At 38.9% G+C, this 12,477-nt stretch overlaps 1 protein-coding gene across 1 annotated transcript in view; it reads right to left on the reverse strand.

Annotated features, from left to right (window-relative positions):
• LOC122811112 overlaps positions 1-12,477 on the reverse strand; it is a 1,431,540-nt gene that overhangs the window by 373,126 nt on the left and 1,045,937 nt on the right. The window lies entirely within an intron of this gene.

Genomic DNA, 12,477 nt, shown 5'->3' on the forward strand with positions numbered 1-12,477 from the left:
CTGTTTTATTTAGATATATTTTTCTTCTTCCCCTATCAGTCCTTTCAAACATTAATGACATTTAGTGAGGCAAATGCTTAAAGTCAACAAAAGTCCACTGTTTCTACTTATTCTTGTACAGCTGTATTTCACAAATGCTACTGGTGTTTTTCAGTTTCACATTTATTCACTAATTTCTGTGTTACTGTTTTTCTTCCTGTTCATCTCCATCGCCCAACTCCAGATTCTGGTTCAGTTCCACAGTACTCCTGATTCTTCAGGTCAACTCCTGTGCTTTTTTTTTTGTCTCTCATGCATTTTCCTTTGTAACAGTGGAAAAGGTTTCACTGGTAAAGTCTCTCTGTGTGCTTTATTAACAGAAGAAAAAGAAGCAAAATCCCCTTCTGCTTGATGACTTTTTTTTTGGGACAAACCTTTGCATTTCCTCCTCTCTTGCCTGTTCTGCATAAAATAAAATGACTTTGCTCCTCCAGGAAAAAATATCCTGAAGATATCTGGTTACAGGAGCTTCAATCTCACACCTGCCTCTCAACATCCCCTGATTACTGGAATAAATTTTATTTCAATTCACTGTATACCAGGCAGAAGAATAATTTTCCACGAACACTCTGCTGTCTCTGAATTTTAATACTTTGCCCTTTTGCCAGCTTTGTCAAGATTAACTCTTTCTGCTAGTAGGTTTGCATCTTTATTAATAAAGGTCACTTTCTCATGGCCAGATTTGGAGGATAAACAAGGTGTTCCCCTTCAATTAACAGTTCCTACTGTGGAATACCAATCCAGTGCTCATTTGTTGTGGCTTCATAAAATTAATAGTCTTTTCCTTCTAGTTTCTCTGGTACAGCAGAAAATCTCAGATTTTTCTTATGTGCTCTGTCCTCTAATGCTATCATTTTTTAAACATCTCTTCTTGAGCAGTCTCATACTCAGTCAGCCTTTTCTTCATTTCAATCTCTGATTTTTGCAGTTTTATCAGTTCATCTGAATACCTGTTTAAAGCTTCTTCCATTTTTTCCAACCTTTTGTTATTTGAGTTGATATACACTCCTTCACTGTTTCATTTAGTTTAACCAGCTCTGAGCACATTTGACTTTTTCTTCTAGATTACTGGAAGTCATGTCTTGTACCAGGGCTGGAGCTTGAACTGCTTTTTGCAGAACAGCTACAGGATTTTTCCCAGTCAGTGTTTTCTCTTCACCTTTTCTAAATGACTTTCTTTCACATTCTTTTAGTTTCTTCTTTGTAGGCATCCAGACAGTGTACTTACTAGTCAGTACCTGAATTTTACTAAGACTGACAATAGCACTGGCTGCCGTTTCTCAGTTTCTGTTTTCCAGTGGAAGAGCTTAAATTAAGCTGTTGATCAGTGTGGGGCCATCTTGGAATTCCTCAAGTCTTAGACAAAAATGAACATGTCAGTGACCTGTGTTATGCTGTGCATTACAGTCAAAGAAAGCAGTTCACCTTGCACTTCCCCACAACACACACAATGAAAAAAATTACACCAAGCCATGGAATATTACTTATGTATGTGGATTTATTTATTTCGTAACACAGCACATCACATGCACTATTTTGAATGATTTGTTCCCTGGTATACATTGCCATTTAATCTATTTCCCTTTGCCTTTTAAACATGTCTAGCTGACAATATCACTTCTTTAGTATGAGTTTTAAATAGTTTTTTTTTTTTGCAAAACCACAAAAGAGTTGTTCAACAAAACTTATGAAAGCATCCATTATGTACTTTCCCTCAGCAAAGCAGTTGCTTAGCTGCAATATAATTTGTTTCTATGGAAAGATCAGTTTTACTGAAACATTAGCAAAATTATTTGTCCGTGTTTCATATGCAATGATAGTGTGTCACATTCACTGCTAACACTGTGGCTTTGTGCTTAGCAGTGAAACGACACTAATCATGAACTGTGAGATACCATACTAACTGCACAGGCTATGTACAGCATCATTACTTTCTGTACAGAACTGTAAAATTTCCTTCCTGCTGCCAGAAACTTTCCAATATCTACTTTTCTTAGGCTTCACATTTAAATACTACACAAAAAGTGTGACTGCAGACTCCTGCCTAACTGTATGTTTCTGCAGTTCTGACACACTGACATCTGATTTCAGCATGCTTACATCAGATGTCAGTATGCTCATGATACTGACATCAGAAATGAGCATGCTCAAACAATACACAAGCAAGGTCCATCAAAAAGTTATTAAAGAAAGTATAACTTTGTTGATTGGTAGCAAACAATTTATAATCACAGTTAATTGCATTGTCTTTCTTGTACTCAATCACTTTTTTTGCTGAATGATGGTATGTTTGAAAAGTAAGTCCCAAAGCTCTGAAGTCAGGTTATCCCATTAAGTGAGGGAGGTCATTCCATTACAGCTAACAATGTTCTCCTTGAAGCTCTATGGACAATTTCTAAATTCTAAGAAAAACCTATGTACTACCAAGTCTACTAGTATATTAATTATTATACAATGACCCCCCATTAATATTCCAAAACGTGCACGCTGATTGGTCAGCGTGCACGTTGTAAATCAGACTTATACTAATGGAAAAAGGTCCGGCTGCCCGGACTTTTTCCATTAGTATGTCTTCTTTTTTCTGACAAACAAACTAAAGAAAATGTGAAAAAGAAGTTGAAAACCCAAAAAGAACACTCCAAAATCTGTCGCTAGATTCCGCTCAAAAGAAATACATAAAATCCGGCTTAGTAAAATATAGAATGTAGTTGTTTATTTAAGCCAGTAAAAACATTCCCTTTTTTCGGAAACTCGGTCCAACTTCCTCAGAACACGCAAAAAACAAGCCGGATTTTATATATTTCTTTTCAGCGGAATCTAGCGACAGATTTTGGAGCGTTCTTTTTGGGTTTTCAACTTTTTTTTTTTCTGTTGGACAGCAATGGAGAACAGATCATCTCCGTTGCTGTTATCTCACTATGTTAAACGCGTTTAATATACTGAAATATATTAAAAAAAAGCAAAGGAGATCTTCCTTTCTCCGTTGCTTTTCTTTAAAGCTCTCTTGCTATGTTAAACAAGTTTAACATAGCGAGACAGCTTTAAAAAAAAGCAATAGAGAAAGGAAAATCTCTGTTGCTTTTTTTAAAGCTATCTCGCTATGTTAAACTTTTAACATTGCGAGACACGTTTTTAAAAGCAAAGGAGATCTTCCTTTCTCTGTTGCTTCCACACACAGTTCTGATGTACTGTGTAACCATACGCATGCGCAGTACATCAGAACTGCCACAGAATACTGGACAGCTGCGGAAGGGCAGCAAGGAGGCATTATAAAATGCCATTAATTAAGAAAAGTAAGTATTTTTTTTCTTAAATAATGTCATTGTGCAACAGCAATAACCCACTTCTGGGTGTGGTTAATGCCGGATTTACCCACGGTTGTCTTTGTTTAGCCACTCAGGCTTCACCCTTGTGACCAAACCACACCAACCATGGGTAAATCCAGCAATACCCACACCCAGGTGTGGGTTACTGCTTAAACAATCTATTATCTCACTCTAGAAGATTTTGCTTTGCCAGCAACTGCTGCAGCTCTTCTTGACATAATAAAATATACAATGAATTTAACCATGCCAAAGTCTCTGGAAGGCCTCTCCAAAAGGCATTCATCAACTACTTCTAATCAGACTTTATTGGCAGAAGACGATTTTTGAATACAAGCGAATGATTCAGAAGCTATAATGGGAAAGAACTGCTGCTGCCTGATGGAGAAACATCACTTTCTCCCTTTTGCTAGTACATCTTGGTATTTTACAAGGATTAGTACTTGGTCCCCATATATTTTCCATCTTTGTGGATGGGAGGTTTTAGCACAAAGATGGTGTGATGCTGCTTTGTTTGTCTTCTAGGTCTGCAGTATAGACAGTGAGTCTGCAAGTATGGAGTATCAGGCTCAAGACTGTATCCAAATGCCCAAAATAACAATGTAAGCTGTCTAGAAGTGATACTGTGTCCTCTCTGTACTTTCTTTCAAATAGCATATATTGGCCTCAGATAATTCAATCCCGGAAGTAGTTAACTGAAATATTTTTTTAGGTTAATGTACAACAATGAGTTAATTTACCTCCAGAGCATGTCTCTCTTCACTAAAACTGATGTTTTTATGTGTCGCATTAATAGAAACACAACTACAAGCATTTTTTTTCTCAAACATTTTTTTTATGTGAGTTTACAAATTCAAAAACCAATCAAACTATTTACAAATGCAACAAAATGAACTATATACAATATCAAGAAAGTACAGTTGTGTACACTTACCATAAATGTAGATGTTTGAGTGTATTCACTGTTGCAGTCATTGCATTTGGGTTATCTGCTTGCAGGTAGCCCTCAGTTGGCCTGATTAACAAAGTCTTGGGTCCTGTGTCGGTTGCTGTCCCTTCTTCCATGACGTCAGATCGTCAGGGGTATGAAACATGCAGCCGACGCCATTACATCAGTTTTTCTTGCCCGAGATGTCAGGTGCCCCACTAATGGGGAGCAATTAAATATAAAAGTATAATGATATGCCTCCAACAAAAAAGCAAATACACCAAAAAGGCTTTTAAGCATAGTAAAGGAAAGTAGAGGTATAGCCAAAAGAAGTTAGGGGGCTGCAGGGAGGGTTAACTAGGACTGCAACCGTGAATACACTCTAACATCTACATTTATGGTAAGTGTACACAACTGTACTATGTTCTTAGTGTTTCAATGCTGCAGTCATTGGATAGATTCCCAAAGCTATGGTTGGGAGGAGGAATTTAGATAGCATTAGGACCAGCTATAAGGCCCTGCAAGACTGCAGTGGCAAAACCAGCTCTGGATTTAGAGGAAATTGGCAAATGATAATGCTTGGTGAAAGTATGTACAGAACTCCAGGTAGCAGCATCTAGGATGTCCCTGGTAGGGACGCCTCTGACAAAGGCTGCAGAGGTAGATGCAGCCCTGGTGGAGTGAGGTCTGACCCCCTGGGGGATAGGTTTTCCATGGTGCTTATAGCAGAAATTAATGCAATGGCCTATCCATTTAGAAATGGTTTGCTTTGAAATGGCCTTCCCCTCTGCCCCTGCAGCAAATGCTACCAGCAGTTGTTCAGATTTCCTTTGAGGCTTAGTCCTGTTCAAGTAGAATCAGAGTTGTCTGTGCACATCTAAGGAATGCAGTATCTGTCCCCCTTTGTTCTGTGGATTGGGAAAGAAGGTTGGCAAATGAATAAACTGATTAAGAACCACACTGGATACCACTTTGGGCATGAAGGATGGATTGGCTCTGAAGGACACCCTGTCCGCATGAAAGATGATGAAAGGCTCCACTGCCATAAGGGCCTGCAATTCAGATACCCTTCTAGCTGAAGTGCTTGCTAACAGGAAAGAAATGTTAAGTCTGCAGTAGCAGCTGGCTCGAAAGGAGGTAGAGTGAGTTTCTCCAAAACAAAGTTAAGGTCCCAAGCTGGGGTTGGAGCTCTCCCGGGTGGTCTCAAATTGTTGGCCCCTCTGAGGAACTGCTTGAGCAGTGGATGAGAGAAGAGGGAGGGTTGTGTGTTATAATGAGCTGAAATGGCTGAGGCGTGGATTTTAATGGAGAAAAAGACAGGTCCTTGTGAAGCATCTCAGTTAAGTATTGTAAAATCTGAGGTAAATTGGGCGCTGCTGTGGTCATCCCTTGAGACTGGTTCCAGGCACATAATCTTTTCCATTTTTCAGCATAGGATTTTCTAGTGCTAGGCCTCCTTGCCTCTAAAATACCATCACAGGTTTACTGATGGATGGTAAAGGAGAGATTATGTAATTGGCCAGGCTGCAAGGTTCAGCGTTAGAAGCTGAGGGTGCAGAATCTGGTTCTCCTGCTGAGATAACAGCAAAGGTGTCTGAGGCAGGTGCCATGGGGATAGCCGTGACACACTGCACAGGAGGGGGTACCAGTGTTGGCGTGGCCAGTCTGGAGCAATCAAAATCATCCTCGGTTTGTCCTGTTTGATTTTTAGTAGTACTTTGGAGAGCAGATGCAGAGGTGGGAAGGCATAAACTGATAGGTTTTTCCAGATGAAGGACAGAGCATCCACTTTCCAGGCTTGTTTGTGGGGAGTCCTTGTGCAAAATTTGTCCAATTGGTAGTTCTGGGAAGAGGCAAAGATATCTGGGCTCCCCCATTTGCTTGTTAACATGTTGAAAATCCTTGATTCCAGTTTCCACTTGCGTGGGTCCATGAGGTTTCTGCTTAGTCCATCTGCCAGTGTATTTAACTTTCCTGGCAGGAACTGAGCTTGTAGGTGCACTTGGTAGCTCAAGGCTGTGTTCCACAATGCCATGGCTAGTCTGCAGAGGGGGTAAGAATGTCTACCCCCCCCCTGCTTGTTTATATACCACATAACAGTTGTGTTGTCCGACTTTACCATTAATTGTCCTAGAAGAATGTGGTCTTTGAAGGCTGTCAGAGCATTCTGTACAGCTTAAATTTCTTTTTGATTGATATGCAGGTGCATTTCACTTGGGTTCCATTTGCCCTGGATGCACTTCCATGCCAGGTGACCCCCCCATGCATACTCTGATGCGTCTGTTAGGGTTTGGGCGGCAGGGGGTGGTGTGAAAGGTAGTCCCTTATTTTGGTGGCAGGCTTCTGCCCACCAAAAGAACACTAGGCGTAGGCAAGGTATGACAGGAATCATTGCTTCTTGATCCTGAGAATTTTGACACCATAGGCTTTTTAGATACCACTGTAGTTTCCTCATATGCAATCTTGCATATGGAATTAGAAGAATGCAGGAGGCCATGAACCCCAAGACCTGCAGTATTTGTCTTGCAAATAGCAGGGTTTTTGTGGCCACTTGTTTGAAGTAAGTTGTCAAATGAATTTGTTTCTCTGGCGTGAGGTAAGCCATCTGGGAAGTTGTATTCAAGCTTGTTCCCATGAATATAATTTGTTGACAGGGTACCAGGTGTGATTTCTTTTTGTTTATGGTGTACCCCAGACAAGTCATAACCCTTTGTACAAAGGCCGGATGCTTCAAACGTATATCCTGGCTTTCTGCCTGAATTAGACAATCGTCCAGTTATGGGTATATTTGAATATTTCTTTGCCTGCAAAATGCAATAACTGGGGCTAGGCACTTTGTGAATACCCCATGTGCAGTAGATAAGCCAAAGGGCAGTGCAGAGAACTGATGGTGTGTGTAGCCTGCTTTCAAGCGTAGGTATCTTCTGCAAGATTCCCTGATTGGAATGTGCAGGTATGCTTCTTTTAAATCTAGTGTTGCCAGCCAGGCATTTTTGTCTAGCATAGGAAGTAATTGGTGAAGAGTCAGCATCTTGAATTTTGGAATCTCCAAAAAGGTGTTTAGAGTAGACAGGTCCAGGATAGGATGCCATGAATTGTCTTTTCTGAGTACCAGGAAAAGTCTCGAATAGAAACCTTGTCCCTTTTCCTTTTCTGGTACCAGATGAATAGCCCCTATGCTTAAGAGAGAAAGTACTTGCTTTTGGGCCTCTGCCCACTGATTTGGGGGTAGGTCTGGCCACCCACTTGGTGTTGGCAATGTGTGGAAGCGAAATCTGTATCCCTGGGACATTATATTTAAAACCCATTTGTCCTGGGTAATGAGTTCCCAGTTCTTTGCATGAAGAGCAATCTTTCCCCCCAAAGGGGCAGTTGGTTGATAAGTGCTTGGAAATTTTAAAAGGAAGTCACTGAGACAGCTTACCATGGGGGGAGTCTTATTACTCCCAGATTTGGAAGTGGAGGCCCTCCACTGCTTAGTCCTGTGTGTCCCCTGGGACTGAAACCTGGAGTTTTTGCTGAGTCTGGGTTTGGCTTGAGAAGACCTGGAAGGGGCTAGAAAGGACCAATTCTTAGAGGACCAGTGCCTACTAAATCTAGGAGGCTGAACTTGTAAGAAATCTTTAACAGTTTGCATAGATTTAGCTTTATCTTCCATCTTTTTAAGAACTTCCTCAAACTTGTTGCCATTCGAGCGGTCCTGATTTAAGGGAGCATCCAACAATTTAGCTTTAACATGATCAGGCAAAGATTTCTCCTTAAGCCAAGCATGCCTTCTGAGCACAGACCCAGTAACAGCGGCCCTGCAAGAGGCCTCTAATGAATCAAAACCACACTGCAAAGTATGTTTTCCAAATTGTTCAGCAGAATGCATTAAATCCTGTAATTCTTTATTTCCCAAACAGTCAGGAATCAACATCATTTTCTGTTTAAGCAATCCAATAACATGTTGCTGATACTTTAACATATGAAACTGTCAGTGTAAAGCCCTAATGGCCAAGGTTGCAGAAGTGTAAATCTTCTTACCCCATCTATCCAATGCCCTGGAGCCTCTATCAGAAGGGGTAGGATTTTTAGCAGTAGAAGCCTTAATGCCCCTGTGAAATAGTCTCTGGATCCGCAATAGGATTTTTAAAAGGGAACTTGTGTGACTCAGGGACCCTGTAGTATCTGTCTGGTTTTCTGAGAGCAGGAGACAAGGAATCAGGGGCCAAACTAGATTCCGAAAAAGCATCATCAACAATGTCTAGTACTGGAGAAATAGCTAGAGGCTAATGCTGAGGTAGGAGTAAGAAATCCCTAAGCCTCTTTTCTGAGTGAGAAAAATCCTGGCTTTCCCAGTGGAAATGCTCCCTTAGAGTATGTAAGGTTTCCCCAAAAGAAAAATACTCTGTAGGGGAGGCAGAGGGAATGAAGTCCTCTGCATCAGAATCCTCATAAATAGATAAGGGCAAATCCAGTTCATCAGTAGAATCAGAAAAAACAGAATACTGGTCAGAAGATTCATAAACCACTTCAGTCCTAGGCCTCTTAGAAAGGGGGAGTTGGCTACCCCTGATTAGAGTTATTAGATCTTCAGCCATTCTTATCATTTGTTTATTTTAGGCATAGAGGCCTGAGCATGTGGCCTGGGCGTCATTTTTTTAGGCATGGTTCGAGATTTAGGCCTAAGAGAAGAAGGAGGCGTCAGTTTAATATGCAAGTCCGTAGGCCTGAATATACCCTCAGAAGCTGGTGTCTGCACAGCGGCTCTGGACCCATCCAAGGTAAAAACATCTGTGGGTTCCATAGTTGAAGCATCTCACAGCATACCAGACTCCAAATGGGTCTCAGTAGAGGCCTGCGAATCAGAAGTAGTGGGTACTGGGCTGCGAAAGCACCTCACGTAGTACTGGTGAACTGGAGACTGGCTTAGGAGAAGCGTTGTCTGCAGTTTTGGACCTCGGCGGCCTGTCTCTGTCTTTATCTTTGCATTTTTTCAGAATCCCTGTAGTCAAATGGCTAACCAATGACATTTCTGGATAATTAAACCGAGCACTGAAATATTTAGAGGCGAAAATATACCGACGACGGATAGTGCGCTGATTAAATAAAGCACAAAACCTACAGCAAGGTACGTCATGGTCAGGGTCTAGGTAAGGAATACAGTACGAATGAAAATCTTTATGAGGTATTTGCTTTCCACAAGTAATGCAATTATTAACTTTTACTGACATCGGTAAGGAGCAAGAAAAAGTTTCCCCAACGGGGTACTTAGCTTTAGTTGAAGACTTCGGTTCTGAAACTCGAAAACAAAAATTTCAGTAGTCGGTCGATAGACACTTGCGAACTGCTTCTGCTTCGGGCACTATACAGCAAGAAAGACTGATGTAATGGCGTCGGCTGCATGTTTTATACCCCTGATGACCTGATGTCATGGAAGAAGGGACAGCAACTGATGCAGGACCCAAGACTTTGTTAATCAGGCCGACTGAGGGCTACCTGCAAGCAGATAACCCAAATGTAATGACTGCAACAGTGAAACATGAAGAACATCAAAGAATACAGATACTAACAGTTAGTATTTATCCAATAAATTATACAATTTCTGCCAAGCAATTAACGGATGTGTTGTACTATTATGCATTATTAGTTCTCATCTGAATGGATAAATCCACAGTTAAATGAAATAGTAGACTTAGACTTCCAATTTATTGTAATGACTTTCCTTGTTATTGACAAAATTGACCAAAGAAGAGGTATTTGGTATACTGGTATGACTTATGGAATTAGAACATTGAACAGAATAGTAGAATCTATAATTTTGTAGTTATTACTCCACAATGCTTTGCATAAATATCTAAAATCAGTCCAAAAAGATGTCACCCCTTTTACAGGATCCGGAGTTAAATCACATCTCTAACATTTGGTATTATGTTTCTTGAGATTATGGTAATTTTATGTGGGGTTAAAAAGCTCCTATGTAAAAATATCCATGTGTAAATTCTCTAGTATGGAGATGATGTATTTTACTGATTCCAAACAAAGTTTTTATTTTTCTGTAAATTCCTCTGTTAGTTTTATTTGAATAGTTCCAGAAAGCTAAGTCTAAAGAGCCAAAGTCACTGCTAATGATTTTATATGCTTTTAATATGAAAGAGGTGCTAATAACAGAAATAAGTTCTAATATATTAGGTATGGTTTTACTATTTGTACCCAAATGTAATATAATTTTAATCTGAGTGAATTCTTTACAGATTTGAATATCCAGCCAATTACAACTTTGCAAGATATATCTGGCTATTAAATAATTTGCTGAGTGAATTTTATTTCCAGATATAAACTGATGCCAATATGACAAGTCACTTTTCTTTAACTGTAACATTTTATTTCCATCAAAGGAAATTAAACATTCACTAGTAAAAGCTATGGGGAATACTGTTATTAATAAGCTTTTAGTTATCTGATTCGAGTACATAAGTCTTTTGAAACTTAACAATAACTGACTTATGAGAGGAAAGAATGTGAGTTTCTGTTTATCATTCAACATATAAGCTTTTAAGGCCCACATAAAGACATTTCGTTATATTTTAATCAGTCTCAAATACTGACTTATTGTTTTCTATATTCTAATGAACTGATTTCAGGCTGGATGAATATGATGAATTAAGCTACAGGAGTATAGTATTTCTAACAAATTAATTCAAGTAAAGATCAATGTTAGGAAAACCAATACCTCCCTCTTCCCAACTAGTTGTATGCCAGTGTAAGGAGATTCTGTTTTTTTTGGATACCATAGGAATTTGAGTAAGATATCTTTTAATTTTTTTATTGTTCTTTTTGGGGGGATAATTAATGACTAACAGATGAAAAGAATTTTAAGTAACATGATCATTTCAATTAGGGACAGTCTGTCTTCAAAAGTAGAAAGAAAATCTGTTACAATTTTCTAACTTCATTAATGCATTGATTAGTTGCTGATAACTGATATTGATGTTTTGAAAGTGGATTGATGATAACTCCTAATTAATTAAAAACTGCATTGTCCCAATTAAAATTCTTACATGAGATTAGCTTTGCTAATACTCGTTTGAGTTTACTTCAAAACATCAAAAGCCCACAATATCAAAGACCAAATCTTTGAGATGAAAGTACTGAAACCTCACTTCAGTGAATGACTGGATCATTGAATCCATTCCCAGGGCAAGTAACCACTCATACCACAACTAACGAAAACGAATCATCCCCAACCCACCCAGGTGGGGGACTGCACCCCACACCCCCATAACTAAATATACCAACTCTGAGATCAAACTACAGCTGTAAAAAGGGCAACCTTGTTGGCCAAGCAGGTTACTTACCATAGGAATGGATTTGCTGAAATCAGGTTTCTATGCTTTTATCTTGACAATTTGGTCCTTGATATTGTGGCCTTTCAATGTTTCCAGGTAGACCTGTTTATTTATCACAAGTGTTTTGGTTTTATTATGATTGACTTTTAAACCTGACACTGTCAAGTAAATTCACAGCATTAACTAAGTGTTCTAATGATCCCTCAATACCACCACACATTATTAATAAATCAGCAAATAACTATATTTTTGGAGAAAGTTGGTCACTTAAAATACAGCCTTTTATGTTTCTGTTATATCTTATATAACTAGCAAATGGTTATATGGCTAGAGCAAAAAATAACGGAGAAAAATGGCAACATTGTTATGTACATTTTAACACCTTAATGGAAAATAAATAACAGGACCAATCTTTACAAAAGAAAAATAATTTTTGTAGAGCTTTTTGATTAATATGAATTCTGGGGAAAAATTATAAACATGCGGTGCCTAAAATAAATAAGACCAATTTATAAAATCAAATGCTTTATCCATATCAAGACTTAAAGATAATTCATTTTTCTTTTTATTAGCAATGTCTATTTAAGAAAACAGCCTTATAATATTATCATACACTTTCCAATTAATAATGTATCTTGCTTGATCTCTGTGTATTAGCTCAGAAATTATGGTATTCAGTCCTTTTGCCAGAATAGAAATAAATATCTTGCAGTCTACATTCAAGAGATATATTGGTGTATAAGATGAAAATAATGTGGAATCTTTGTCAGGTTTTAAGATGGGAGAAACTAGGGAATTTCCATAAAGGTGGTATACTGGATGTAGTTTTAACATCATGGAAACTTGAAAGAAGAAT

This window comes from Protopterus annectens, chromosome 9.part0 (genome assembly GCF_019279795.1).
Source record: "Protopterus annectens isolate FY-2018-M chromosome 9.part0, PAN1.0, whole genome shotgun sequence".
Lineage (NCBI taxonomy): Eukaryota > Metazoa > Chordata > Ceratodontiformes > Protopteridae > Protopterus > Protopterus annectens.